At 34.3% G+C, this 27,800-nt stretch overlaps 1 non-coding gene and 1 pseudogene across 1 annotated transcript; both read left to right on the top strand.

Annotated features, from left to right (window-relative positions):
• Positions 1 to 1,079: 1,079 nt before the first annotated feature.
• LOC110632567 (beta-glucosidase 24-like) lies at positions 1,080 to 26,134 on the top strand (annotated as a pseudogene).
• Positions 22,996 to 23,102, top strand: LOC131182764 (small nucleolar RNA R71). Its single transcript, XR_009151024.1, has one exon. It is a non-coding gene; the product is annotated as a small nucleolar RNA R71 (small nucleolar RNA).
• Positions 26,135 to 27,800: the final 1,666 nt, after the last annotated feature.

Genomic DNA, 27,800 nt, shown 5'->3' with positions numbered 1-27,800 from the left:
AGGATAAATAATTTAGAATGCTAATCAGTATTGTCGAATATTAATCGGTAAAGAAGGAAACTCCCATTCTTTCCAATTAGACTAATTTTTATTTTGCCACTTTTTCCTATTCGCACAGCTATGTCAACATGCATTCTCCAATACAGAAAAGTGAAGTTATAGGGCAAAATGTTATTAGAATTTAAAACGGGATATTTTATCATACATTTAAGTTCATACTGAATCTCTCGACAGTAGTTTGCCTCTCAATTTGAACAATATCTCAAAATTAGAGCCTTTATCTCATTTATAAATAAAAAAAAAAGTGAAATGAAGGAGCCATGACTCCTACAAACTTTGTACAATTTTATTTTTATTCGTATATTTTTCATAAATACCTAAAGAAATATATATTTATCCTTCCGAATTTTAAAAATTTTCTTGAAACCATTGAAATCATTTTTCATTGTTAATCATCTTTATTTCTAGTGTTTTGAAATCTAAAAACTTTCATTGAAATTTTTATGTTTTTTCTTTCTAATCAATAATTGTTTGCAGCCTAAAATCTAAAAATTTTTGTTAAACCCTTTAAACATTTAGATCTTTTATTGCCACCATTATTCTTAGCTCTTCAATATCTCGACGTTTTAGTTCTGTCTGAGAAGATAATTAGATAAAGAATATGCAAACTAAGATATAGAGAGAGAATTAACCCCCAAATATATATATATATATATATATTTAACATGGACATATTTACTGCAGCCGGTCAGATTTGAAATAATTAATATTTTCTGTTGACATTCTAATAAATCTAGATTCTCTATATGCAATTTTCTTTGAATTAATTAAATGTAAGAACGTTGCATGTTAAACATCTTTTTCCCCCTTTTTTAAGAGAAAAAGAGGGGCAATGTCCATGGAATCTTGCTTTGGCTTTAACGCCAAGAGCCGACGAGAATAGTGCAAGTGGGAGGATCATGCATGCAAATGCATCACGTTACCGATTTCAAGCCTTGTCATGAACTCTATATAAAGAGGGCATTGCCAAGAAGTGAAAACCACACAAGCACTTGAAACCATAATATCATCTTTTGGTTATGGCTTCTAAGCACTCTCTTCTGCTGTTAGGGGTGCTCATCGTCTTCCTCATAAGCTTGCTGGTTCTTACTAAGCTAGCAACGGCAGATGATTGTGATGACATCCCAGCAGATTTTAACCGTAGTTATTTTCCAGATGACTTCATTTTTGGGACAGCCACTTCTGCCTACCAGGTATACAAACCTTCATTCATTGCAGCAGCATGTTCTCTCCCAACTTCTATCTGTTTCCAAATAATATAGGGAAATTCTTGTCTAGATTAGATTTATCATGGATTCAATATATAAATACGTAGGAATTATGTTTTAAATAAGTAGATCCCATCATGTATCTTGTATCTTGGATCTCTGATAGATCGGATTTAGGTAAAAAAAATTCATAATAACCTTCAATCTCATGTTTTAATTCTCTAACTAATACGATGGAGCTAGCTAAACAACTAGTGAAAAGAGTAGATTAATTCTTAGTGATTATCCACTAATTAATACATAAGCTCCTTATGCATTCATTAGGCAAAGAATTTATTAGTCAACTTTTTTCTTACAAATAATTGTTTAACTCATTTATTGTATTATCTAATAAAATTTTTATTGCTTATGAACAAAAAAAAAACTCATTTATGGTATTCAGATCGAAGGTGCAGCAAACATATTGGGAAAAGGACCTAGTGTCTGGGACACATTTACCCATGAGCATCCTGGTATCATTGTGTGTGGTTTTGTTTTGAGATTATATTTGTATGCAAAATGTTAATTATTTCTATGTAATCTTGCAGAGCGGATAAAGGATCACAGCACTGGAGATGTTGCAGTTGATTTCTATCATCGCTTTCGAGTATAACATAAACATTTTTAATCTTCTTTTCTTTCAAAATCCTTTTCTTTGTCAATAATAAATTAAAAAAAAAAAAAAATTGATGCTGTAGGAGGATATAAAAAACATGAAGGATATGGGTTTTAATGCTTTTAGATTCTCCATTTCATGGCCTAGAGTTATACCTAGTAAGTACCTCTATCAAAATTTTAAACGTCTCAACATTTTTTGAACTTTGCTACATTACATAAATTTCTTCCTTTTCCTTCTTTTTATTTTTTGAATTTGAATATTTAGGTGGAAAGAGACGTGGAGGAGTAAATGAGGAAGGGATTGAATTCTACAACACTGTTATCAATGAAAAAATAGCACAAGGTGATAATTGTCTCTGGTGATAATTATCTCCTTTTCTTTAATGCTATGTTTAGATAACAAAATTTGAAATAAGAGATTTTGATTTAATTTTATATAAATTATTAATAAATTATGAATTTCAAATAGCAATATTTTAATTACTAAGAACTTTTAGAGTGGATTTTAAATACTATCATTTTATAAATCATTTCAAATACTCATTTAAAAAAGATTTTTTTCCACATTTATGAGTCTAATCTAAATTTATGACTCTAATAAATTGAATAAAACCTATAATTTTATCAAATTCAAATTTTACATTTTAAATTTCCCATCTAAATACAAGGTTAAAATATCTAAAACAGTGAATAGTAATTTAATGCCATTAATATTTAGAGAACATGTTCAAAATGGTAATTATATTGAAGGGCAATGTGCCTACTATTTTTTTTTTCCATTTTAGAAGCTTAAAACACCAAGCATTTATTCAAAAGCTTGAACTACTGCAACTAATTAACTAATTTACATAGTCTTTTAGTTCCTCGATTTTCTTTTGATGAAGGGAAAGAATGAACTTCCCCTTCTAGTCCCTTAAAAGAAGTTATAAAATTACATCTAACTTCTAATTTCTTTTGTTCCAAAATTTCAGGCCTAATTCCTTTTATTACTATTTTTCACTGGGATACTCCTCAAGCCGTAGAAGACAATTATGGTGGCTTTTTGAGCCGTAATATTGTGTAAGTATGTAGTTTTAAATCACATCTTCAAAATATTAAAATTTCAAATTAATCTTTGTATCAATTTCAATCAATCATAAATATTCTCATCTAAGTAATAAATCATCTTACCAAATAATTACATAAACAATGTATAGGGAAGATATTCGTGAATATGCAGATCTTCTCTTTGAAAGATTTGGTGACCGAGTGAAATTCCGGATGACTTTCAATGAACCATGGTCACTTGGTGGATTCTCCTATGGTCAAGGAGTTTTTGCTCCTGGTCGATGCTCATCTTGGGTGATATTCGGGTATCAGTTTAGATATTGCCATATGCTTCTCTCAAGTGGTTTAGATATCATATCATATTTAAAATTCAATTGTATATTTTCTTATCTTTCTTATCTGTAACTAGCTTATATATACTTTGTACTTGTATACTGTTTATACACAAAGAGAGAAATACAGGTATCAGAGCTTCTGTTCTCATCATGAGTTCTTCCTCTTCAACCACTTCGTCCACCTTGACTTCATCCTTCTCCTCCTCTCCTTCATTTGCTCACCACACCTTCTCTATCAAGCTAACCAACAAGAATTATCTTGCTTGGAAAGCTCAGTTTTTACCTCTACTTAATTATCAAAAATTACAAGGATTTGTTGATGGCACTTTCACTGCTCCTCCTAAAACTATTGTTAGTTCCACTACCTCTGAACCTGTCCCCAATCCTGATTATGAAAGTTAGTTTCAAAATGATCAAATGCTCCTAAGTTGGCTGCTTTCCTCCATTACTGAGGAAAATTTTCCATATATTATTGGGTTGTCATCTTCTTTGGAGGTCTGGCAAGCTCTTGCCAAAGCTTTTGGCTCAATTTCTCAAAATTGACAGCTCCAAATCCACATTGAGCTCCAGGAGCTGAAGAAAAATGATCTCTCTGTTTTTGAATATCTTCATAGTGCAAAGCAGTTAGCTGACGAACTACAAGCAGCCGGTTGACCTCTTCAACCTGCAGAATTCAATGCTATCATTTATCAGAATATAAAAGCTGAATATCATCCTATAATCACTGCCTTGAATCTTTGGACTGAACCTGTTTCGTTTTATGAACTATATGGGTAGCTTGTAGCCCATGAAATCTAAATCAAAAGTGCACATGAACCTTCTACTATCAATGCTGTTATTCGATCTTCACTAAATTCACCTCTCTTGCTAACACCTGCACATCCTGCTTCTTCTTTCATCAATAACAATTTCAGGCCTCGTGCTCCATGTCAGATTTGTGGTCTTAAAAATCACACCGCTAATAAGTGTAGCAGGCGATTCAATCCTTCCTTTAATAGTGGTTTTCGTACATCTTCTCCATAAGTAAATTATCATTCTGTTCATTCACATCAGCAACCTACTCCAGCACCAGTCACTTGGTTTTCTGACACTGCAGCCAATTTCCACATTACACCTGATATGTCTACTCTCAGTGTTGCACATGAGTACAAGGGTGATGATCAAGTCCATGTTGGTAATGGACATGGTGTTCCTATTTCCCACAACAGGTTGCATTTATTTGGCTCGTCAGGTCAAGTTCAATGAGTCTGTGTTTCCATTTAGGCTTCCTGTCATGTCGCCTGTGCCCTCTGCATCGAACTCGTCTACAAATATGCCATAGCTTGTATTGACCGGACATTCAACACCTCACTTGGCAACTGGAGCAAATTTAGGTCAGTTACTAAATCAATCTCCTCCTTTATCTCCTATTTTGAATTCAACCTCATCTCCATCACGTATTTCTCCTTCCCAAAATCAGTAAATTTTCACTCCTAATCAACAACCTGTGTCATCAGATCTGTGTCATTAGATCTCCCAACCCCTGCCTCACCAAACCACTCTGTTTCGAATTCTAATACTAGTCAAGTTGTGACTGCGTCTACTTATCCATCCCTCAATCTGTCCATTGACTTATCTCGTTATCCTCTTACCTCCTCTCACTCTAATCCTGCTGCACTATCTGACATGCGCACACATGCTATGACATTACGGCCTAAAACTATGCAGAAGCATACTGTTAATCTTATTACTAAGGACACTGATTATCTAAAGTTTGAACCAAAGACTTATACCCAAGCCAGTTCTTATTCTGAATGGAGAGATGCTATGTCCCAAGAGATTAATTCTTTAATGCAGAATCAAACATGGGAGTTAGTACCTAGACCACTAAATAAAAATATAGTTGGGAACAAGTGGATTTACAGAATCAAAAGAAAACCTGCTGGTTCAGTAGACAGGTATAAGGGTCGTTTGGTAGCTAAGGGGTACTCTCAACAGGATGGATTAGATTACGATGAGACATTTAGTCTAGTAGTGAAGATGTCAACGATTTGCACAGTGCTCTCTTTAGCAATGGAACATGGTTGGCCAATTCGACAACTCGACATATCTAATGCCTTTCTCCATGGCTATTTGGATCATGAAATTTTTATGGACCAACCAAAAGGATTTGTTGATCCTGCTTCTCCCTCCTATGTTTGTAAGCTACGGAAATCATTATATGGGCTCAAACAGGCACCAAGAGCCTGGTTTTGTCATTTGTCTAGCTTCTTACTTCAGCTAGGATTTATTGCATCTAAGGCTGATTCCAGTCTCTTTATCTATCACAATGGTGGTGTCTCTTTATTCATCCTTATATACGTTGATGACATCTTGGTTACTTGTTCTGACAATTCTTATTTACAGTGGTTCATGTCTAAGATCAAGGAGGCTTTTTTGATTAGAGATATTGGAGCATTACATTATTTCCTCGGCTTAGAGGTACATCACACTTCTTGCAACGCCCTCACCGTAGGTAGTCTGTACATTTTACTGTTCCGACGACTAATGTCTGTTCGGACAGTCAGGATGTCTGAAACTACACTTAAACTATAGTGAGGAGACATAAATTAATGAAATAAATATTAAAAAAACTATAGGAAAAATCTTGAGAAAAATAAATTATTGGTATAAAAAAATAAAAATAATCCGATGAGTGTACCATGAAAGGCATTTTGGTCATTTCACCCTAGAGGTGAATTTTGACTTAAATGTCAAATTAAAATTTGGAAATAGAATAATTAACATAAATTAATTTTATGAATTTCAATTTGAAAAATGAGAAGAGAAAGAAGAAGAAAAGAAAAGAAAAGAAAAGGAAAGAAAAGAAAAGAAAGGAAATAGATTTATGAAATTTAAAAACAATAAAGTACACATAAATGTATATATATAAATACCCACAAGAGACAAAATCCCACCAACCATCTTCTTCTTCCTCTTCTCTCTCTCTCCTTGTCGTCTCCCTTAGTCTCTCCCTCCCCACCATTGTTATCAAGCTTAAAGCTTGATTTCCCAAGCTTTCACTCACCAAAACTCATAGACCCCTTCATTAAAAAGTTAGCCCACTTTATAAGGAAGCCATTGATAGTGAAAAGAAGAAGAAAAGTTGAAGTTTAACAAGTTACCCAAGAGGTTAGTGCCTAATCTTCCTTTCTTCCTTTATTAATCCTTGAGTTAAGGTTAAAATGAAGTGAAAATTGTAAGAAACTAAAAGAAATAGGTGAGTTATGAGGGGAGTGAATTTTTGGTACCCATGGTGAGTGATGGTTTTTGATGACTATGATGTATATAAAGTGATTTAATGATGTTGGTTGATGCATTATAAGTATTAGAAGTTGATTTACATTGAGATTTTATGAGATTGAAATTGTGAGTTAGGGTTTAGCCTAACTTTGGTATTTTTGTATTATACCATGCAATTGGGATTGTTGAGATGTGTTGATGATATTTAGAAGTGCCTTGAATGTCAAATTGAAGCAAGGAAGTTGGAGGAGAAATGAAATTTTGGAAGTGTTATTTTCTGCAGGTTGTGTTTGTTGAGGGCAGTGTACATTTTAGGCCATAAATGAAATTGTGTGACCCCAATTGGTATGAGGCCAATTGGAGGTGAAACTAGACCCAAAATATCCCATATTCTATGAAGAAACCATGCCCAAATTCTGTCCAAAACTTGACCTAAATTCTGCCTAAATTCGAATTACCCTGCAACCCAACCCAGAAAATGACCAAATGAACAGTACGTATTCATTTGGTCATAACTCTCTCTATACTAGTTCAAATGACCTAAAATTTTACCCATGGAAAGTTTATACATAGGGCTACACTTTTCATGAAGACCACTTAACCCAGTTTTTCCTTTAACTAATTCAAATTTTTAGCACAAGTTGGGTCACTGAAACTGCCAACCCAGAAAATGACCAAATGAACAGTACGTATTCATTTGGTCATAACTCTCTCTATACTGGTCCAAATGACCTAAAATTTTACCCATGGAAAGTTTAGACATAGGGATACACTTTTCATGAAGACCACTTGACCCAGTTTTGCTTTTAACTAAATCAAATTGTTAGCACAAGTTGAGTCACTAAAACTGCCAACCCAAAAATTGTCCAAAATACTATTCCTTTGGTATGCTTGACCAGTTTTGGTAAAAATGCCATAACTTGGTCTCCAAAGCTGCAAATTGAGTGAAACTAGTGCCAAAAGTTTTATAAGACATAGCACAACAATTTTTATGTTTTGACCAAGCTCTAGAAACCATTGCATCCTAGGGAAAATATTAGCCAAAGTTAGGAATTGAAATCTGGAAAATGTTAAGTTGAACCCAGAATGCCATTTGATACCCATGTGTTCATTTGGCCATAACTCCCACTAGGAAATTCCATTTGAGATGTGCCAATATGATCTGGAAACATGATACTTAGGGCTACAACATTGATTTAGACACCTTTACCAAATTCTAAGTGTAAAGACCCTAAAAAGAGGATCAAACATACTGCCCTGAAGTTGGTTATTGCCCTTATAGGACTGAGAGTCCAGGTTAATACATTAACCATAGCTCACTACACCAAGCCTGAAAATTTATGAAATTGTACCTGGGAGTCCCTAAGACATAGAGGAACATATCTTGTGAAGAAACCTAAGTCTAAAAATGACAATAAAATGATCAAATGACTGGTCAAAGTTTATTGACCAGAAATTGTAAATTCTGGACAGCATAGAGGCAAAGGGACCAGTTATGGTATTTTGACCATAACTTGAGCTCTATAACACCAAATTTAGTGATTCAAAAACTGAAATTCAAGTTTAAATATAGAGGAGCAATTGTTATGAAGGAAGTGTGACTAAATAGACATCCTAACCTAGTCAAATTCCTTGATAAAGATAATACATCAACATGAACCTAAAGAAAGGCTCATGGGAAAAATGCTATATATGATAATTAAAATAATCATAAGGATAATTAAATATTAAAAATGATATGAATATGTAAATTGGGACTAATGTCCTATTAATATGAAATTAATGGTACAAATGAACAGTACCAGAAAATAGTAACAGTGAATAGTACTAAATTAATTAAAAATGTTTAATTGCCCATAGTATATCTAGACTTATTTATTTAGTTTGGATAAATTGGTATACCAATTAGGGACTTCAGATAGCAGTACTGCCTACCGAGAAAATCATGAACTGACAATATATGTCTGGTATGATTGTTCTACAGGCTATATGCCTATTTACTGGCCATTGTGCCTACTTTATTTCTGGCTTTACAAGCCTGACAGCGGGTCTCCTGCCCGATAGCTGGCCTCGTGCTTGACAGACGTATACTGGATAGACATACGGCTGTCTAACCAGTATACATCTGTGCATCCAGCTTTTATAATTTGTTATAGGTTTCTTGGGCACTGATAAAAAAATTAATTAAGACTTAAAATACAATAAGTAATAGTAAAAGATCCCGATAATGTTAATTATTTCCAAAGAGTAATAAAAATTTAAAAGACCCAGAAATTATGAGTTGCATATATTGTTTCAAATTATTAAATTATTGTTATTATAAATTATGCACCACTAAGCGTTATGCTTAGAGCGTTGGTTTTCCATCGCGTAGGTACTAGAGATTAGTCCCAAGGCAGCTTGCAGCAGCAGAAGACCAGTGAGTGCGCATGCAGCTCGATCGGATCTGCCATTGTCCAGAGTCACCTCACTGGTCTTTTGTATATTGGTAGGGCCCATGTATAGACTAGTATTTTGGTTCATTATGTTTAGTCATGATGTAATTACTAGTTTATGATGTATTTCATTTTGGACTTGTAACTAAACTTTGAGATTGAAATGAAAACTTGTAATTTATTATCTATGAATTTCTATATGAATGCAATAGATAATACTTCATTTTTAGATCTCATAAATAATTGTAAATGATATGATACATGAGAATATGATATGGAAATGTGTGAAATGAATATGGATATGCTAACAGGTGATTAGTGGAACCCGCCAGATGCTAATAAAATAAGGGAGGCTCTGTCCGGGTCTCCATAGAAATAAGATATATATAAAAAAAAAATTCTACACATAGAATACATGTTTTAAATGACATCAAAAGTTTACAATAGATATGATAAAACAAGATAGGGTGCTCCAGCACCGAACGTGGCACTTCTTGCTCGGCTATACGGTAGACGGGTAAGGGGCGTCACACTTTTGCTGGCTTATTGCTCAATCAACAGAAATATATTGTGGATCTTCTTTCTCAAGCATCAAGGCTGAATTGCAAGCCCTGTCAAACTCCTATGGCCACCACTCCCCCACTTACTAAATTCAATGGAGTCTCTTTTGATGATGGTGTTCTCTACCGGTAAATAGTTGGTGGATTACAATATGTGACCTTAACTCGACTAGATATCTCTTTTGCAGTCAATAAATTGTGTCAATTTATGCATAATCCAACAGATGATCATTGGAAAGCCATTAAGAGATTGTTGCATTATCTTTAGCACACTAAATCGTATGGCCTATTCTTTGCTAAAGACTCACCTTTGGACTTGCAATGTTTTTCAGATAGTGACTGGGGTAGTGATATAGATGATCGTCGGTCCACCAATGGGTATGCTCTCTACCTCGATTGCAACTTGATTTCTTGGATGTCCAAGAAGCAGCCTACAATAGCTCGCTTGTCTACGGAAAGTGAATATAAAGCTTTAGCCAATGCCACTGCTGAAGTTATGTGGGTTCAATCTCTTTTACGTGAACTTGGTTATCCTCTTCCACAGCCTGCTGTCCTATGGTGTGACAATGTTGGAGCTATTTATCTCAGTGCCAACCTGGTATTCCATGCTCGCACCAAACACATCGAATTAGACTATCACTTTGTGCGAGAGCAGGTAGCCAATGGTACAATCCAAGTTTGATTTCTTTCTTCTCAAGATCAGGCAGCAGATATCTTAACCAAGCCTTTAGGCCAACGTTTGTTTGACAAGCACCGTGACAAGCTTCGGCTCTAAGTTTTACCGCCATTAGCTTGAGGGGGGGTATTTGGGTATCAGTTTAAATATTGCCATATACTTCTCTCAAGTGGTTTAGATATCATATCAGATTTAAAATTCAATTGTATACCTTATTATCTTTCTTATCTGTAACTAGCTTATATATACTTTGTACTTGTATACTGTTTATATACAAAGAGAGAAATACAGTTCACAATTCAAGCCAAAACCTCTACAGGTGAATCATCAATGTCGTGCTGGAAACTCATCCACTGAACCTTACATAGTTGCTCATCATCTGCTTCTTGCTCATGCTGCAGTTGTACAAGTATATAGAGAACATTACGAGGTATGTAGACTATATATATATAATTAATTACATTGTTTCTTTCTCAAGTAGAAGTGCACATAGATTTGATCTTATTATTATATTGATTGTGTAGGCAACCCAAAATGGAAAGATTGGGATCACACTTTTTACCTTCTGGTTTGAACCTCTCTCCAATAGAATAGAAGATATAGAGGCATCCAAAATAGCCCTTGATTTCATGTTTGGATTGTGAGTCTTGCTTCCAAAATAAGCTAGTGATTAAGCCTTTATATGTACATAAGTCTTTGATTAATAAATAAACACAATTTATTTCATATTTTATAGGTGGATGGATCCTTTAACCTATAGCCGATATCTAAGGATTGTTCAAGATTTAATTGGAGATAGATTGCTCAAGTTTACTGAAAAAGAAACTCAATTGCTTCAAGGATCATGTGATTTTATTGGGTTACAATATTACACTTCATATTATGCAAAACCAAATGCTCTAATTGATCCAGATCATATTAGATATAAAACTGATAGTCACATCACTAAAACTCGTAAGCTACATATATATAAAGAAGTCCAAAAAACATGTTATTTGTCGATAAGTTTTTCTTTTTAAAAAAGTTTAATTGATAACATGTTTTCCTTTTTACTTTATGGCTTATGATTATGATGGTTGATGTGGCTTATCCGCAAGTATACGGGTCGTCTCAAGTAATAAAGTGATGAATCAAGTATCGTTCCCACGAGGATTTGCTGTTTGAGTACTAAACTATGAATGAAGCGATTATTTGGGCTAATGATTAATGGATAAATGGTAAATGTAAATAAGCAAGGTAAATTGATTAATCTAATTGAAATGGGTAAAGAGCAAACAAATAAATTCTAATTCTAGTTCGCAATTAAACTAAATTAACAATGGGTAATTTAAACGAAAGTCTAATTATGGTAAAAATGATTCCAGAGTGGGGGGTTTATGCATAAATTAATTGGGATTTGTCTTGGGCATTCCAATTTTTTAGGGAAAAATAGAGTTTGAAGGAAATTGATTCTAAATTCCTTTGATATCTTTTTCAAGCAAATCAAAGTGTATTCTAAAATAACCAAACCTACTTTCGTATGTATTTGATTACTTTAAAACCCATTAAGTTTTGTAACCAATAATTAATTCCTCTTAAAATCCTAGTTTATTTCTAAATCTAGGTGATTTTAAGTTCCAATCCATGATTACCTATCAATGACTTTCACCTTTTGGTCTTTCAATCAAAGATTAACACAATACCCAATGGGTACCAACATTAGGCAAGTAAATCAAGCACACAAGGAAGGAATCAAAACTCATATTCATATAAAATAAGGAAATACCCAGTCCAAATCCACAAATTAATCTAAAACATATTTCTCAACTCTGAAATCTAAAGAAATTACTCACTCATGATGGTATTTACAAGAAATATTGATGGAAAAGTAAAGGAAAACATGATAAGAGGACTGAAATAGAAAAACCCAGGTGGAAGAACCAAAGTCCCTGGTTTCTGGAGCTCCAAAACTGGTGCAACAGCTCTTCCCCCCAAGAGAAATGGCGTCTCCTCCCCTTCTTTCTATTAGATTTTTTTCCTTTTTGTTTTTCCTCCCTTTTTTTTTTCTCCCTTTCCAAAAATAAGGAAATGATGAATTTATATGGTCCCTAAAAGCTGCCCTAAGAGTAAAGAAAGGACAAGGAGTGGATAGGAAATGAGGTGTAAAATTATCCAAGTCAGCAGCACTATTCACGTTCTGGGCATTCTGCTTAGGGTTCGGCTTAACCCTAAGCAGCTTCTTAGCAAATTTTAGCCTCTGGTCGCACTGTCTGCTTAAGGTTAAGCAGACCTTCAGCAAATCTCGGCAGACTAAGAGTAGAATGGACTCTTCTGCTCATGCTTGACTTGTGCTGCACCTTAAGCACTGCTGCTTTACCCTAAGCATGACTTTAAGCAAAGTCTCAAGCAAATTTCGGCTAGTTTGCTCTTTCAAGGCTTGATTTCTTCAACTTTCCTCCATGCTTAAAGAACTTCAAATCTCTTCAAATTATTTCCTATTGCACTCATTGATCTTCGATTTGCCACAAAATCCTATCAAAAACAACAAAATTACGAAAATCAAATATAAAGTATCTAAAGTTAACAAATGAGATAAGATAAAGCTAAAAACATAAAATATACTAAAATATGAGGGCAAAATGGATGCAAAACTACCCTAAAATGCCTATATGAATTGAGTATAACAAATTCCCCCAAACTCAAACCTTTGCTTGTCCTCAAGCAAATTAAAATAATTAATGCAAGTTGGGGTACCTTACCTTAAATTTATGAAAATTACTTATCCAAACTCTTAAACTTACTTTTAGCCACCAACAAACCATATACCCACTTTCAAGGTACAAAGAGTTTAATCCTCACCAAAGTTATCACCGCTTAGCCTTGGGTCAATTATTCATATCATCAAGCCCAAACCAATCAATCACAAAGAATAATCATGCCTAAATGGACTATGGGGTAATCCATAAGCTAAAGTATCTCAAATAATGATGGAAGTAAATGAATGGATTAATGATATCCCAATCCCATAGGCAATTCTCCTATTCCAATCTCCATTAATGTAGCAAAACACTATCAAAAGATCAAAAGGACTTTCAAGGGTTGTAATGGGGCCAAGGGGGTGATAATGTGGCTAACAAAAAAAAGGGATAAGGGTAACAAAATATGAGAATAATCAAATTATTAAAAGATCAAGACACACAAAAATAAATTTTTTTTTTTTTTGGAATCAAATGGGAGAAGGAACTTTACAACTATTCACCAATGCTAGCATATAATTTTGAAGCTTTTAGAGGGACTACATAAAAACATTGACTTTAAATTATAATTGTCCCTTTCAATTCACCCCCAAACTCATTTCTTTGTGTACTTGGGTGGTGAATTACTTTACATACCATAATTGAATTTGCTAGCTTTTTTTTTTTTTTTTTTTTTTTTTTTTTTTTACTTTAGTCACTTCTCCCAACTAATTATTATCATTATATATATATATATATATATATATATATATATATATATATATATATATAGTGTATCTATCACTTAAAGAATTATTCTCATGGAGGGTAGGTAAGTGTTTGGGTTTATGGCTAGGCATTAATGTGGGTTCCAAAGAAATAAGAGGGATAAATGTAGGCTCAAATTGGTTTCAAAGGGAAATTTTTAAGTGACATTGGCTAAGGCTAAAATATGAGTTTAAAATTCAAAGAATGCCTATATCATTTCTTTTTCAAGTGTATGCTATAATTTCGCCTTGAAAGGTTTAGAAAGATTGTTCTAGGATTGGTGAGACATCAATTAGCTACTTCTCACCCTAGAGTTTTCTCTAGGCACTCAAAGTCAATGCAATTGATTGGGTGGCCCTTGGCTAAGAAGATATAAACTAAAGCAAGAATCTAATAACTTTGCACCTATCTAGAACTTTCAATCCATCAAACCCTTCTAAAAGTAAGCTTAATTGCTCTTCAAAACAACTCTCAATCCTTTAAGGACAAGGTAAAAATTTATTTTTACCATATGCATGATCCTAAAATGAATGCATGAATCAAATTAAAACTAAGTGTAATCTATATGAAAACTATATGCAAATGTATGTATATGAGTATAGACGTGTGTGTGGTATATGTATAAGTGTATGGATTATCTATATATGAATGAATGAAATGCAATAAATGAATGAATGAAAATTTTAAAGAGAATTTTAAAAATTTTGCAAAAATTTTGCCCTCACCCCCAAACTCAAATGAAACATTGTCCTCAATGTCTAAAATGAATGCAAAGATGGGCAAAATTGTGTAAATTAATCAATTAATGAAATATATACAATTGGGGATTAAATCAATATAAGCTCAAGTATTTCAAAATTAGCTCAAAATGATATTAACAATGAAGCTTTAGAGAGAAAAAATGCGAAAAAGTATCCCAAATGTATGAATTTACACTGTTTAAGATGTTGCTTAACCTGCTGCGTAGGGTAAAGCGAAAGCATAAGCATTAGTAACATACCATAAGCTTAAATGGTGTAAGGGAAGCTGTTACCTGCAACTGATGTGGAACAGGTGTGGCTCAAAGAAAATTTGTGCAACTCATCAATGTCAACAAAATTAGGATTGAAGAAAAGATAAAGTGCAAAAATAATGTGCAAGAATATGAAAAAGTGTAAAAATATAAAATCTAACATTAGATCAAAAATTAAACCAAAAAGCATTCACAGAGTAACTATGTCCATAGCAGAAAATAAAATAAAATAAAGTAGACTAAAGGAAAGAAGTGCAAGTATAATCATAAAAACTAATTACCAAAGTATTACAACTAGTACTAAAGTTCGAAAATTAAAATAAACAGATTACAAAATAAACTTAAAACAGAAATTAAAACTGCTGCTACTGATCAAGCTCTGCTATCAAGGCTTTGTTGCTGCATCAGGGTCTGCTTCAGGTTCTGCAGTAGGTTCATTGTGATCCGAAGCTTCAGAAGCAGTTTCCAAATTTTCTGTGAGGTCTTTCATTTCTTGAAACATGGCTTGGCCCCAATGATATAAGTTGTTGTAGGATTGGGCCAGTTTGTTGTAAAGCTCCAACATTTGAAGTTGATGTTGCTTCTGTTTCTTTTTAAGAGATAAAAATCTCTTTTTAAGTTTCTTTTCTAGCTTCTTCTTTTGGTTAACCTGCTGCTGACCCATGGTTTCAATTTTGATTTCTAAGTTCTTCAAGGTAGCAAGAATTTCTGTGTTGTCAGGTGAGGGAACAGATGGTTGGACAGTGAAATTTGTTATTCTGGATTCCAAGGATCTTGAGAGGGATAAAATGTCTGCTGAAAACTGTGGGGTAGTGGTTGGTTGTGGTTCTGCTGGTGTAAAGGTAGTGGGGTCTGTAGTACCAGTGGTATCAGGATGCTGCTGTAACAGTTTATAGGTATGGCCTATTTTCTCACAAACATCCATATGCAGCAACATTGTGCTGTCTATATATGATTCCCCAGAAACTGGCAGCAATTTATATAGACTAGCATCAAAGCTAAATGAGTTTGCTATAGCAGTTATATACCCCCCAAAAACTATACTACCTTTAGTATGCTTTGTGACAATTTGGTGCCAATGAGTAGCTATGAAATGGGCTGTGCTTACTTGTTTTCTCTCCTTCATGCACCACAAGAGAAACAAGTCACCAGCACCCACAATACTGTTACTGTGTCCCCTCCCTAAAACAGTGTAAGAAATGAATCTATGGAGGTATTTCAATACATGGTCAACTATCCTAGAGGCTTTTGCAGTCCTCTGTCTATAATAACCCCCAAAAGGTGCAATATCCTTCCAGAATTGAACAGGGTCATAAACAGTTTGCTGCCACTCAATATTTTTATACCCCGAACCCTGAAAACCAAAAATTGCATTCATAGCATCCATGTCTAACTCCCTATCAATTCCAGCACATCGAAAATATATCATATCTTTATGTTCAGGCACTGTTGGTTTGAAACTCAGCCTTAAGGAACTCAAAAATTCCAGGGTCAAATCCTTGTACACTGGTTCCCTAATTTTAGCAAAATCAGTCCAGCTAACAGTACCCAAATAGGCAAATACAGAGTCGTAAATGCCTAATTCTTTCAAAATCTGCTCATCCATATACTTGTTTGCCAAAATAGTTTTAGAAACTAATTTCTCATAGGCATTTTTCATATCCATATCCCTAAAAGCCCAAGGTAATGGAGAAATTACCTCCTCTATATTATCTGCAGATGACGCAGGTGCTGGAGAGTGTAAGGGAGACTGAGGTAGTGGTGTTTGGACCACTGGTGCTGGAGTTTGCGAGGAAGACCTGGTCCTTTTGCTGACTGGTTCAGAGGACGGCTGAGGTGGAGAATTTAGGTCGAAAGGAACAGAGGGTACTCATTTCCATTTTCCGACAGGGGTTTCCTTGGGTCTACCTGTGGCCCTTTTAGTTTTGCCTTTGGTTTTTGTTTGAGTAGGCGCAGGTTCTGGGGAATGGGTGTCGAGAATTGGTGTTTCATTTTGCAGCTCGGATTGCGGCGAGAGGGGAGTCGGCGGAATGAGAGGTGGTATTTGGCTTGGGGGTAGTGGTGGTGACTGAGGTGGTGGCGATTGAGGTAATGGAGGTGTTTGTGGTGGTGGTGACTGAGGGAGCGGCGGACTGGGGCTGGGGCTAGGGTTTGTGGGCAATGAGGATGGAATACCCATTTTTGATTTGACAGAATGTCAAAATCTACTGAGTTTGGGTTTGTGGGAAGACCACATTTTAGTTCTTACCATTTTAATGAAAAGAAAGAAACCTTTCGGCTTCCTGTAAAGATTGCCGGAAGAAATGGCATGGGAAAGGAGTCGATGAGGTTTATCGGGAGTGTGGGTGAGCTTTTGGAAAATTGGCGGACATTTTGGGCCTTTTAAAATGTGGGGCAGACATGTGGTATTATGGGCCATGCTTAGGGTTAAGCATAAGGTTCAGCAGAATTTGCTTAAGACTCTGCTTGACAAGCAATGTCATCAGCAAGTTTCGGCAGGTTTTGGGAAAAATTGTGATTTTGCTTACCAAAAACAGTCCAAATGCTATGGAATGCTGTCATGACCCTTAGCAATTACCAAATACACACAAACACCATAAATTTGAGGAATTTAAGCTCATCATCTCTTAGAACTCATCAAACACTATATATTTTCATTTAGCCTATGCAAGCATTTTTCAATTTAGGCATCAATTTTGACTACCTTTGTGCACACTTAATGAAATGGTCTCCTTTCTCTACTTATACCAAAAGCACATTTTCTGTAGCATTTGAGACAAGTTCCAATCCTTCAAGAATTGCAGAAAAGACATAGAAATTGACCTTTTAAACAGCATGAACAGTAACCAAAAAAATCTGCAGATTACAAAAAAACTAGCAGCAATTCAAACAAAAACATGCAAATTCCTATCAGACTACAAAATTATATATACACTAAAAGGTGAAACTCAACAAACACTCTTTTTGCACTTCAATAAAGCTCACATCAGTCCTAAATATCAAAATTGATCCTCATTCAAGTTGCATTTCACAGAATTTACACAAAACACAAAATCACACATGTACTATCAAGTATATTGCAATATCAGCAATTTAGCACAGGTTTAAGGGTGTTACTGTTCACAGGCACTGGATAAAGTGCAGAATTTTGCTTATACTTACCCCATTTCAATTCTTTCTTTTTGCTACAAGTGTTAATTTGCCCCATCTTCATGAATGACCTACAAAAGATAAACAAATGTCACTTTTGAGATTAATGGGGGTGAAAACTGAAAATGAAATGAAATGGAAAATTAATAAACTATAAAAGGATATGCTTGGGTTGCCTCCCAAGAAGCGCTTGTTTAGGGTCTTAAGCTTGACCTACCACTCCAAATTTCCTAAGCATCCCTGATTGGAGAACCAAGCCATGAAACCTCTACAAACTTTTGTTTGGGTTCTCCAATAATATAATGCTTTAATCTCTGCCCATTAACTTTGAAAGTCCCTGAGGTTTCATTGCCTATCTCAACAGCTCCATAGGGGTATACTTTTATAATAGTGTAGGGCCCTGACCATCTTGACTTCAATTTTCCTGGAAATAATCTTAACCTAGAGTTGTATAGAAGAACAACATCACCTTCCTGAAATTCTTTCCTCCTAATATGCTTATCATGCCATCTCTTAGTTCTTTCCTTGTAAAGCTTGGCATTTTCATAAGCATCCAATCTAAGTTCCTCAAGTTCATTTAGTTGCAGCATTCTTTTTTCTCCTGCAGTTTTTAAGTCAAAGTTCAGTGTTCTTGTGGCCCAATATGCTCTATGCTCCAACTCCAAAGGTAAATGACAAGCTTTCCCATAAACCAATCTAAATGGGGTAGTTCCAATAGGGGTTTTAAAAGCTGTTCTATAGGCCCAAAGAGCATCATCTAACTTTAGTGACCAATCTTTTCTTGAACTATTCACTGTTTTCTCAAGAATTCTTTTCAGCTCTTTATTGGTGATCTCCACTTGACCACTAGTTTGTGGATGGTAGGGTGTTGCAATCTTATGCTTTACTCCATATTTTTGCAATAATCTTTCAAATTGATGGTTGCAAAAATGAGAACCTCCATCACTTATAATGGCACGTGGAGTTCCAAATCTTGTAAAAATGAACTTTTTAAGGAATTTAATCACAACTCTTACATCATTAGTTGGAGATGGTATAGCTTCAACCCATTTGCTCACATAATCTACTCCAACTAAAATGTATTTGTGTCCCAAGGACGATGGAAAAGGTCCCATGAAATCAATGCCCCACACATCAAATAGTTCCACTTCCAATATATTTTGGAGGGGCATTTCATCTCTCTTTGAGATATTACCCATCCTTTGACACCTATCACATGCATTTACAAACTTCCTCACATCCTTAAACATGTGTGGCCAAAAGAACCCTGCTTGAAGAACTTTTTCTGCAGTCTTTGTCACACTCATATGACCCCCATAAAGTGAAGAATGGCAATCTTTGATAACATTCCCTATCTCCTCATCAGCTAAACATCTTCTAATCAGCCCATCTCTACATCTCTTGAACAAAAATGGCTCCTCCCAATCATAATCCTTCACATCAAAAAGAAATTTCTTCTTTTGCTGCCATGTTAGATCAGGTGGAAGGATTCCACACACTAGATAGTTCACAAAATCTGCATACCAAGGGGTTTTTGCATTCATGATTACTAACAGTTGCTCATCAGGAAAATAATCATCTATTGGGGGCTCTTTTCCTAAATTGTCTCCTTGTTCTTGCCTCAATCTAGATAGATGATCCGCTACCACATTTTCTACTCCTTTCTTATCTTTAATTTCCAAGTCAAACTCTTGAAGGAGTAACACCCACCTTATCAATCTAGGTTTAGCCTCTTTTTTCTGAAGGAGATACTTGATGGCTGCATGATCCGTGTATACTATTACCTTAGACCCCACAAGATAGGACCTGAATTTGTCTACTGCAAATACTACTGCCAAAAACTCTTTCTCTGTAGTAGAGTAATTTATTTGAGCATCATCTAAGGTCCTACTTGCATAGTATATTGCATACACCTTCTTATCTCTCCTTTGTCCCAAAACAGCCCCAATGGCATAATCACTAGCATCGCACATTAACTCAAAAGGTAATGACCAATCGGGTGGCTGCATAATAGGAGCAGATATCAAAGCTTCCTTTATCCTGCAAAAAGCATTCATACAATTAGTATCAAAATTAAATTCCACATCTTTACTCAATAAATTGGTAAGAGGTTTAGAAATCTTAGAGAAATCCTTGATGAATCTCCTGTAAAATCCAGCATGCCCCAAGAAACTCCTCACTCCCTTCACAGATGTTGGGGGTGGCATTTTCTCAATAATTTCTACCTTTGATTTATCCACCTCAATACCCCTGTTTGACACAAGATGTCCCAAAACAATTCCTTCTTGTACCATAAAATGGCACTTTTCCCAATTCAAAACTAAATTGAACTCTTCACATCTCTGCAAAACCTTAGACAATTTAGATAAGCATTCATCAAAAGATTTACCATACACAGAAAAATCATCCATGAACACTTCCATAATACCCTCAATCATGTCAGAAAATATGGACATCATACATCTTTGAAATGTAGCAGGAGCATTACATAGTCCAAATGGCATCCTTCGATATGCAAAGGTACCATAAGGACATGTGAAGGTAGTTTTATCCTGATCATCTGGGTGAATAGGGATCTGAAAGAACCCTGAATAGCCATCCAAATAGCAAAAATAAGAATGATGAGCTAGTCTCTCAAGCATTTGATCTATAAATGGTAATGGAAAATGGTCCTTTCTGGTTGCATTATTCAATTTCCTATAGTTTATACACATTCTCCATCCAGTTACAGTCCTTGTAGGTATTAGTTCATCATTATCATTTTTCACTACTGTGATGCCCCCTTTCTTAGGTACAACATGGACTGGACTTACCCAATTGCTGTCAGAAACAGGGTAAATAATACCTGCATCAAGCAATTTCAAGATCTCCTTTTTCACAACCTCTTTCATATTTGGGTTCAATCTCCTTTGTGATTCTCGAGAGGCTTTATGGTCATTTTCCAACAAGATTCTATGCATGCACACAGAAGGATGTATTCCTTTAATATCATCAATGGTATAACCAGTTATCCTTCTATGCTTCCTAAGAACTCTCAATAATTTTTCAACTTCACAATCAGTCAATTTAGCACTAACAATCACAGGATATGTAGAATTTTGACCTAGAAAAGCATACCTGAGATTTGTTGGAAGAGGTTTCAACTCTACCTTCGGTGCTTCACCTTTTTCAAACTTTGATGATGAAGTTGTATCTTGCTTCAAGTTCCCAATCTTTTCAATATCAGCCATAGGCAAAGGTGGATTTCCTTCCAAAATTGTAGCATATTCTGCAGCTTCTTCAATCTCATCCCCTTTTTTGATGTTATGAACCAAACAAGCTTCTAAGGGATCTTTAGGATGTTGCTTTTTAAGCACTTCTCTAACCTCTTCATCTATCACATTAACTCTCAAGCATGAGTTTGAATCATCTTTCTTTTTCATTGCTTGAAACAAATTAAATTCAACTTTCTCTTCCCCAACTTCCAATGTAAGCCTCCCATTTTTTACATCAATCACAGCTCCAGCAGTAGCTAGGAAAGGTCTACCAAGAATAATAGGAATGTGTACATCCTCCTCCATCTCCAATACCACAAAATCCACTGGTATGAAAAATTTCCCAACTTTTAGAGGAACATTCTCAACTATTTCAATTGGAAATTTAATAGACCTATCTGCTAACTGTAGTGATATGGTAGTAGGCTTCATTTCTCCAATTTTCACTTTCTCATAGATAGACAATGGCATCAGACTAACACTGGCTCCAAGATCACATAAAGCCTTATCTATACTGATATCCCCAATGTGACATGGTATGGAGAAACTTCCAGGATCCTTCAGTTTGGGTGGAAGCTTATTTTGCAAAATAGCACTGCTTTCTTCCGTGAGAGCTACAGTCTCAAATTCCTCCAATTTCTTCTTGTTAGATAAAATCTCCTTCAAAAATTTGGCATATGATGGCATTTGTGCTAAGGCATCAGTGAAAGGAATAGTCACATGCAAAGACTTCAATACCTCCAAAAACTTCCCAAATTGTTTATCCAATTTTGCTTTCTGAAACCTTTGTGGGAATGGTAAAGGTGGCATGTAGGCTTTAGGTGCAACATATTTAGGTTCTTCCTCTTTGCTCTCCCTCTCCTTACTTCCTTTTTCTTCCATTGAATTTTCTTTCTCAGCTTCAATTCTAACTTCAGCTTCAGTTTGTTCATCTCCTTCTCTGCTTTTCTTTTCTTCAACTTTCTCTTTAATCTTTTTATCTCCATCCTTCAATATTTTTTCACTCCTCAATGTAATAGCCTTGCAATACTCCCTTGAATTTTCTGGCTGGCTAGGGAGCTTCCCAAATGCTTTGTTACTTGAAGAGCTAGCTTGTTGAGCTATTTGATTCTCTAACATCTTGTTGTGTGTTGCCATTTGATCCACTTTAGATGCTAATTGAGAAATCATTTCTTGTTGACTTTGATGGCTCACAAGTAGACTTTTAATCATAGATTCCAATCTAGCTGTCTTGTCTAGTTGTGCTTGTTGTGGTAGAGGTGGAGCAGGTGCATTTTGAGGTTTAGAAATTCCAGGAGGGGGGCCTCTATTCTACTGAAAATTCTGATTTTGTTGATATCCAGAAGGTTGCTGAAAATTCTGATTTTGCCCTTGTCTACCTCCCCATGAGAAATTGGGGTGGCTTCTCCATGCTGGATCATAAGTTGCAGAAAATGGGTTACCACCTGGTCTTTGATTGTAGTTCCCCACATAATCCACTTGCTCACTTGAAAAATCTTGATTAAGTGCAGAAAAATCTGCTGCACAATTGACATTTGCAACTTCAACTTCTACTGAATTACTAGAACCTCCGGCTGAAGAATCTACTTTCATGCTTAGCTTGTCCATTTTCCTTGTCAAAGCATCAAATTTATCATTAATCATATTCATGGCATCAAGCTCAAACATACCAGCTGGTTTCTTGATCTCATTCCTCTCACAACTCCATTGGTAGTTGTTATAAGCAATTTTATCAAGAGCAGAAAAAGCTTCATCTTCAGATTTTTCCATAAGATCACCTCCAGAAGATGCATCAATTGTACTTCTAATAGCTGGTGAAACTCCATTGTAAAAGTGTTGAACAAGCATCCACTTAGGAATCCCATGATGTGGACATCTCCTTTGCAAATCCTTGTACCTCTCCCATGCTTCATACAAGCTCTCATCATCTCTAGGTTTAAAAGAAGTCAGCTTATTTCTCACATTGTCTTGCTTGGTGGAAAATATTGAGCTAAAAATGCTTGAGAAAGTTCATCCCATGTTGTGATAGAACCCGGTGGCAAAGAATGTAACCACTCTCTAGCTCGGTCCTTCAGAGAAAAAGGAAATAATCTGAGTCGAATTGCATCATCAGAAACTCCATTTATCTTCAACATATCACTGATCTCAAGAAAGTGTGCTAGATGCACATGTGGACTTTCACTTGGATTTCCTCAAAATTGTGCTTGTTGTACCATTTGACAGAGTGCAGGCTTCAGTTCAAAATTATTAGCTTCTACTCTTGGTCTTGTGATACTTGGCATGAAATCTCCAATGTTAGGATAGGCATGATCTTTCACAGAGCGGTTGTTATTGTTGTTGTTGGCCATTTCTTCTTGTAATTCCTCTTGCTCTTGTGCTCTTTCTTGTTGTTGTTGAGCTTTAATTTCAGCTTTTCTCCTCTTAGATTCTGCTCTTAAAGCTTTTGCTGTCTTCTCTATTTCTGGGTCAAAGAATAAATTGATTTCTTCACTTTTTGTCCTTCTCATAAAATAAAGCACCTGAAAAACAAAAATAAACAAATTCTCAAAGTAAAATGGTAAAAAGAAATAAAATAAAATGTCCAAATTAACCAAACAAACAATTGTTCAATATCAAACAAAAAATCAAATCCCCAGCAACGGCGCCAAAAACTTGATGTGGCTTATCCGCAAGTATACGGGTCGTCTCAAGTAATAAAGTGATGAATCAAGTATCGTTCCCACGAGGATTTGCTGTTTGAGTACTAAACTATGAATGAAGCGATTATTTGGGCTAATGATTAATGGATAAATGGTAAATGTAAATAAGCAAGGTAAATTGATTAATCTAATTGAAATGGGTAAAGAGCAAACAAATAAATTCTAATTCTAGTTCGCAATTAAACTAAATTAACAATGGGTAATTTAAACGAAAGTCTAATTATGGTAAAAGTGATTCCAGAGTTGGGGGTTTATGCATAAATTAATTGGGATTTGTCTTGGGCATTCCAATTTTTTAGGGAAAAATAGAGTTTGAAGGAAATTGATTCTAAATCCCTTTGATATCTTTTTCAAGCAAATCAAAGTGTATTCTAAAATAACCAAACCTACTTTCGTATGTATTTGATTACTTTAAAACCCATTAAGTTTTGTAACCAATAATTAATTCCTCTTAAAATCCTAGTTTATTTCTAAATCTAGGTGATTTTAAGTTCCAATCCATGATTACCTATCAATGACTTTCACCTTTCGGTCCTTCAATCAAAGATTAACATAATACCCAATGGGTACCAACATTAGGCAAGTAAATCAAGCACACAAGGAAGGAATCAAAACTCATATTCATATAAAATAAGGAAATACCCAGTCCAAATCCACAAATTAATCTAAAACATATTTCTCAACTCTGAAATCTAAAGAAATTACTCACTCATGATGGTATTTACAAGAAATATTGATGGAAAAGTAAAGGAAAACATGATAAGAAGACTGAAATAGAAAAACTCAGGTGGAAGAACCAAAGTCCCTGGTTTCTGGAGCTCCAAAACTGGTGCAGCAGCTCTTCCCCCCAAGAGAAATGGCGTCTCCTCCCCTTCTTTCTATTAGATTTTTTTCCTTTTTGTTTTTCCTCCCTTTTTTTTTTCTCCCTTTCCAAAAATAAGGAAATGATGAATTTATATGGTCCCTAAAAGCTGCCCTAAGAGTAAAGAAAGGACAAGGAGTGGATAGGAAATGAGGTGTAAAATTATCCAAGTCAGCAGCACTATTCACGTTCTGGGCATTCTGCTTAGGGTTCGGCTTGACTCTAAGCAGCTTCTTAGCAAATTTTAGCCTCTGGTCGCACTGTCTGCTTAAGGTTAAGCAGACCTTCAGCAAATCTCGGCAGACTAAGAGTAGAATGGACTCTTCTGCTCATGCTTGACTTGTGCTGCACCTTAAGCACTGCCGCTTTACCCTAAGCATGACTTTAAGCAAAGTCTCAAGCAAATTCGGCTAGTTTGCTCTTTCAAGGCTTGATTTCTTCAACTTTCCTTCATGCTTAAAGAACTTCAAATCTCTTCAAATTATTTCCTATTGCACTCATTGATCTTCGATTTGCCACAAAATCCTATCAAAAACAACAAAATTACAAAAATCAAATATAAAGTATCTAAAGTTAACAAATGAGATAAGATAAAGCCAAAAACATAAAATATACTAAAATATGAGGGTAAAATGGATGCAAAACTACCCTAAAATGCCTATATGAATTGAGTATAACAATGGTAATCTCATTGGTCCACAGGTTAGTATACAAGAAAAAATGAAATGATAAAAATATAGTAAAAAGAGAATTAGACATTTATGGACATATCACTAACATAGAAATCAAAATTTGCAGGCTTACTCATCTTGATTTTACATTTTCCTGAAAGGTATTCGACATCTTTTGAACTACACCAAAGATACATATAATGATCCAGTAATTTACATTACTGAGAATGGTAAGCATCAATGCCTTTTTCATTTAAGAATGCTAGCTAGTCAATTACAATTATATATATTTTGGTCTTATTTTTTGAGTTTTTTTATATGTTAATTTAGGGGTTGACAATCTCAATAATGAAACCCATTCCATTGAGGAAGCACTTCAAGATGAATTTAGGATAAACTATTATCAAAAGCATATGTGGAATGCATTGGGATCTCTCAAGTGAGTCTAAACTCGAAGATACTAATATAGAGGTTTCTGATAATCCTTAATTAATTCTCCTAATGATTGTTGGTTTTGGCAGGGATTACCATGTTAATATCAAAGGTTACTTTGCATGGTCATATTTGGACAACTTCGAATGGAATATTGGTTATACTTCAAGATTTGGTTTATTCTATGTAGACTATAAAAATAACCTGACAAGAATCCCTAAAAATTCAGCTTATTGGTTCACGGAATTCCTGAATCCACTGATTACACAAAACAAGGTCTACCAGATTATTTCAAGGAATTCAAGGAAGGTTGGCAAATTCTACGTAATGTAGCTTGTGTGGTGCCTTGTAAAGGTGCCATATCAATCTGGCCTTTGTCTCTTGCAATTAAATAATATAACTAGGCTATTGCTCAGCTCCAGTGACCTAGCTTGTGGTGTAATGAACTTTAGAATAAATATGAATAAAACCAAAGAATAAGGAATATGGAAACATTAAAACAAAAAGTGTTCCTCAAATTGATATTTATTTTCCTGAAAGAATAAGGAATACAGAAACATTAAAGCGTGGATCCTTGTTTTCTATTTTTCAATTGCTCATTATTAACGTGTTCCTCTGCCTCCAGCACATGATTCTAGTAATACTCATTAGTCAATGCCTGCCTACGTTCCTCCATGGCTTCACATGTCTGGCTGTCCTCATCATATCTCCCTCTAACATGTAACAATTCTCCCCGTATTATGGCGAAATTTTACTTTGATTTTTTTAGCCTAATTATTTAATTTTCACAACATTTATCAAAAAATATTTGAAAAAAAAAGTTTAGAAAATAAGAAGAGTTTTTTATTTTCAAAAAATAAATAAACTAAAAACCAATAGTAAATTTGAACGCACTTTTAATAATTCAATTTAAAATCATCTTAAACATTTACATTTAGTACATGTTTGGCATTGTAATTCTGAGTTAAAATTATTTGTCAAAATAAAATTTTAGATGATATTTAAAAAATAGTTTTAAAAAATTATTTTGTTACTTTAATATTTTAATAACTAAAATTTATTAAATTTAATTTTAAAATTTTTTTTAATACTCTCTAATTTATATGATTTATTCTTTTTTTCAACAGTAACTCTCACCCTAATGCTAATCAGATTCCCAATAATCTTAATAGATAAATGTACGCCTTAGCATGTAACGATAGATATCATGAATTAGCTCTTGATATCTTTTACGACTTTCAATAAAAAAATATAAATAAATAAAAGAAAGTTAAAGAACCAGAAAATTAATGTTTATATGGTTGATGCAAAAATAAAAATATTTATTTCTCTATCCTTTGTTTTTTTTTTTCTTCTCATCTCTTTTTTCTATATTTTTACTATATTTTCTTTAACTTTTTCTCTCCCTTAATTTTAATTTTATTTTTTTTATTTTATACCGACAATAATTGGATCTACCGATAGAAAATAACATAAATTAAAAATTTGTATTCAATTTTAATAATCAATGGATGAAAATGGATTATTGTATTAATACACATCAGCAGTACTTTACTAATAATATTGAATATAAGCGATTGAATATACTTTTCCAGTAATAATATAATGTTGAATGCAATGATCAGAATTATGAATCTTATACTATTATTCTTTTTTAATTTTAATAAATTACTTTAATAGGAATCGTATACTATATTATTTAACATATATTCTCATATACCACTATAATAAATATTAAAATTAGTATTAAAAATTTTACAAAATTATTAATTTTGATGCCTATAAAATTAATATATAACAACAATATAAATGATTGCTGTTAGTACATAAAAAAGGAATTATTGCATGTGTTGTTATCATTGAAAATTTTTGCAGCAATAATTATTAATGTCAATAATAATTTTTTTGCACTAATTATAATTTTATTATAAAATATATACGATTTTAATTTTATAATAATAATTCATATATTACTGCCGTAAACTTATGATAATAAATT

The sequence above is a fragment of the Hevea brasiliensis genome, chromosome 8, assembly GCF_030052815.1.
Source record: "Hevea brasiliensis isolate MT/VB/25A 57/8 chromosome 8, ASM3005281v1, whole genome shotgun sequence".
NCBI classification, from domain to species: Eukaryota; Viridiplantae; Streptophyta; class Magnoliopsida; order Malpighiales; family Euphorbiaceae; genus Hevea; species Hevea brasiliensis.
Note: the sequence above shows the minus strand (reverse complement) of the source record. Positions and strands in the feature narration are given on the sequence as shown.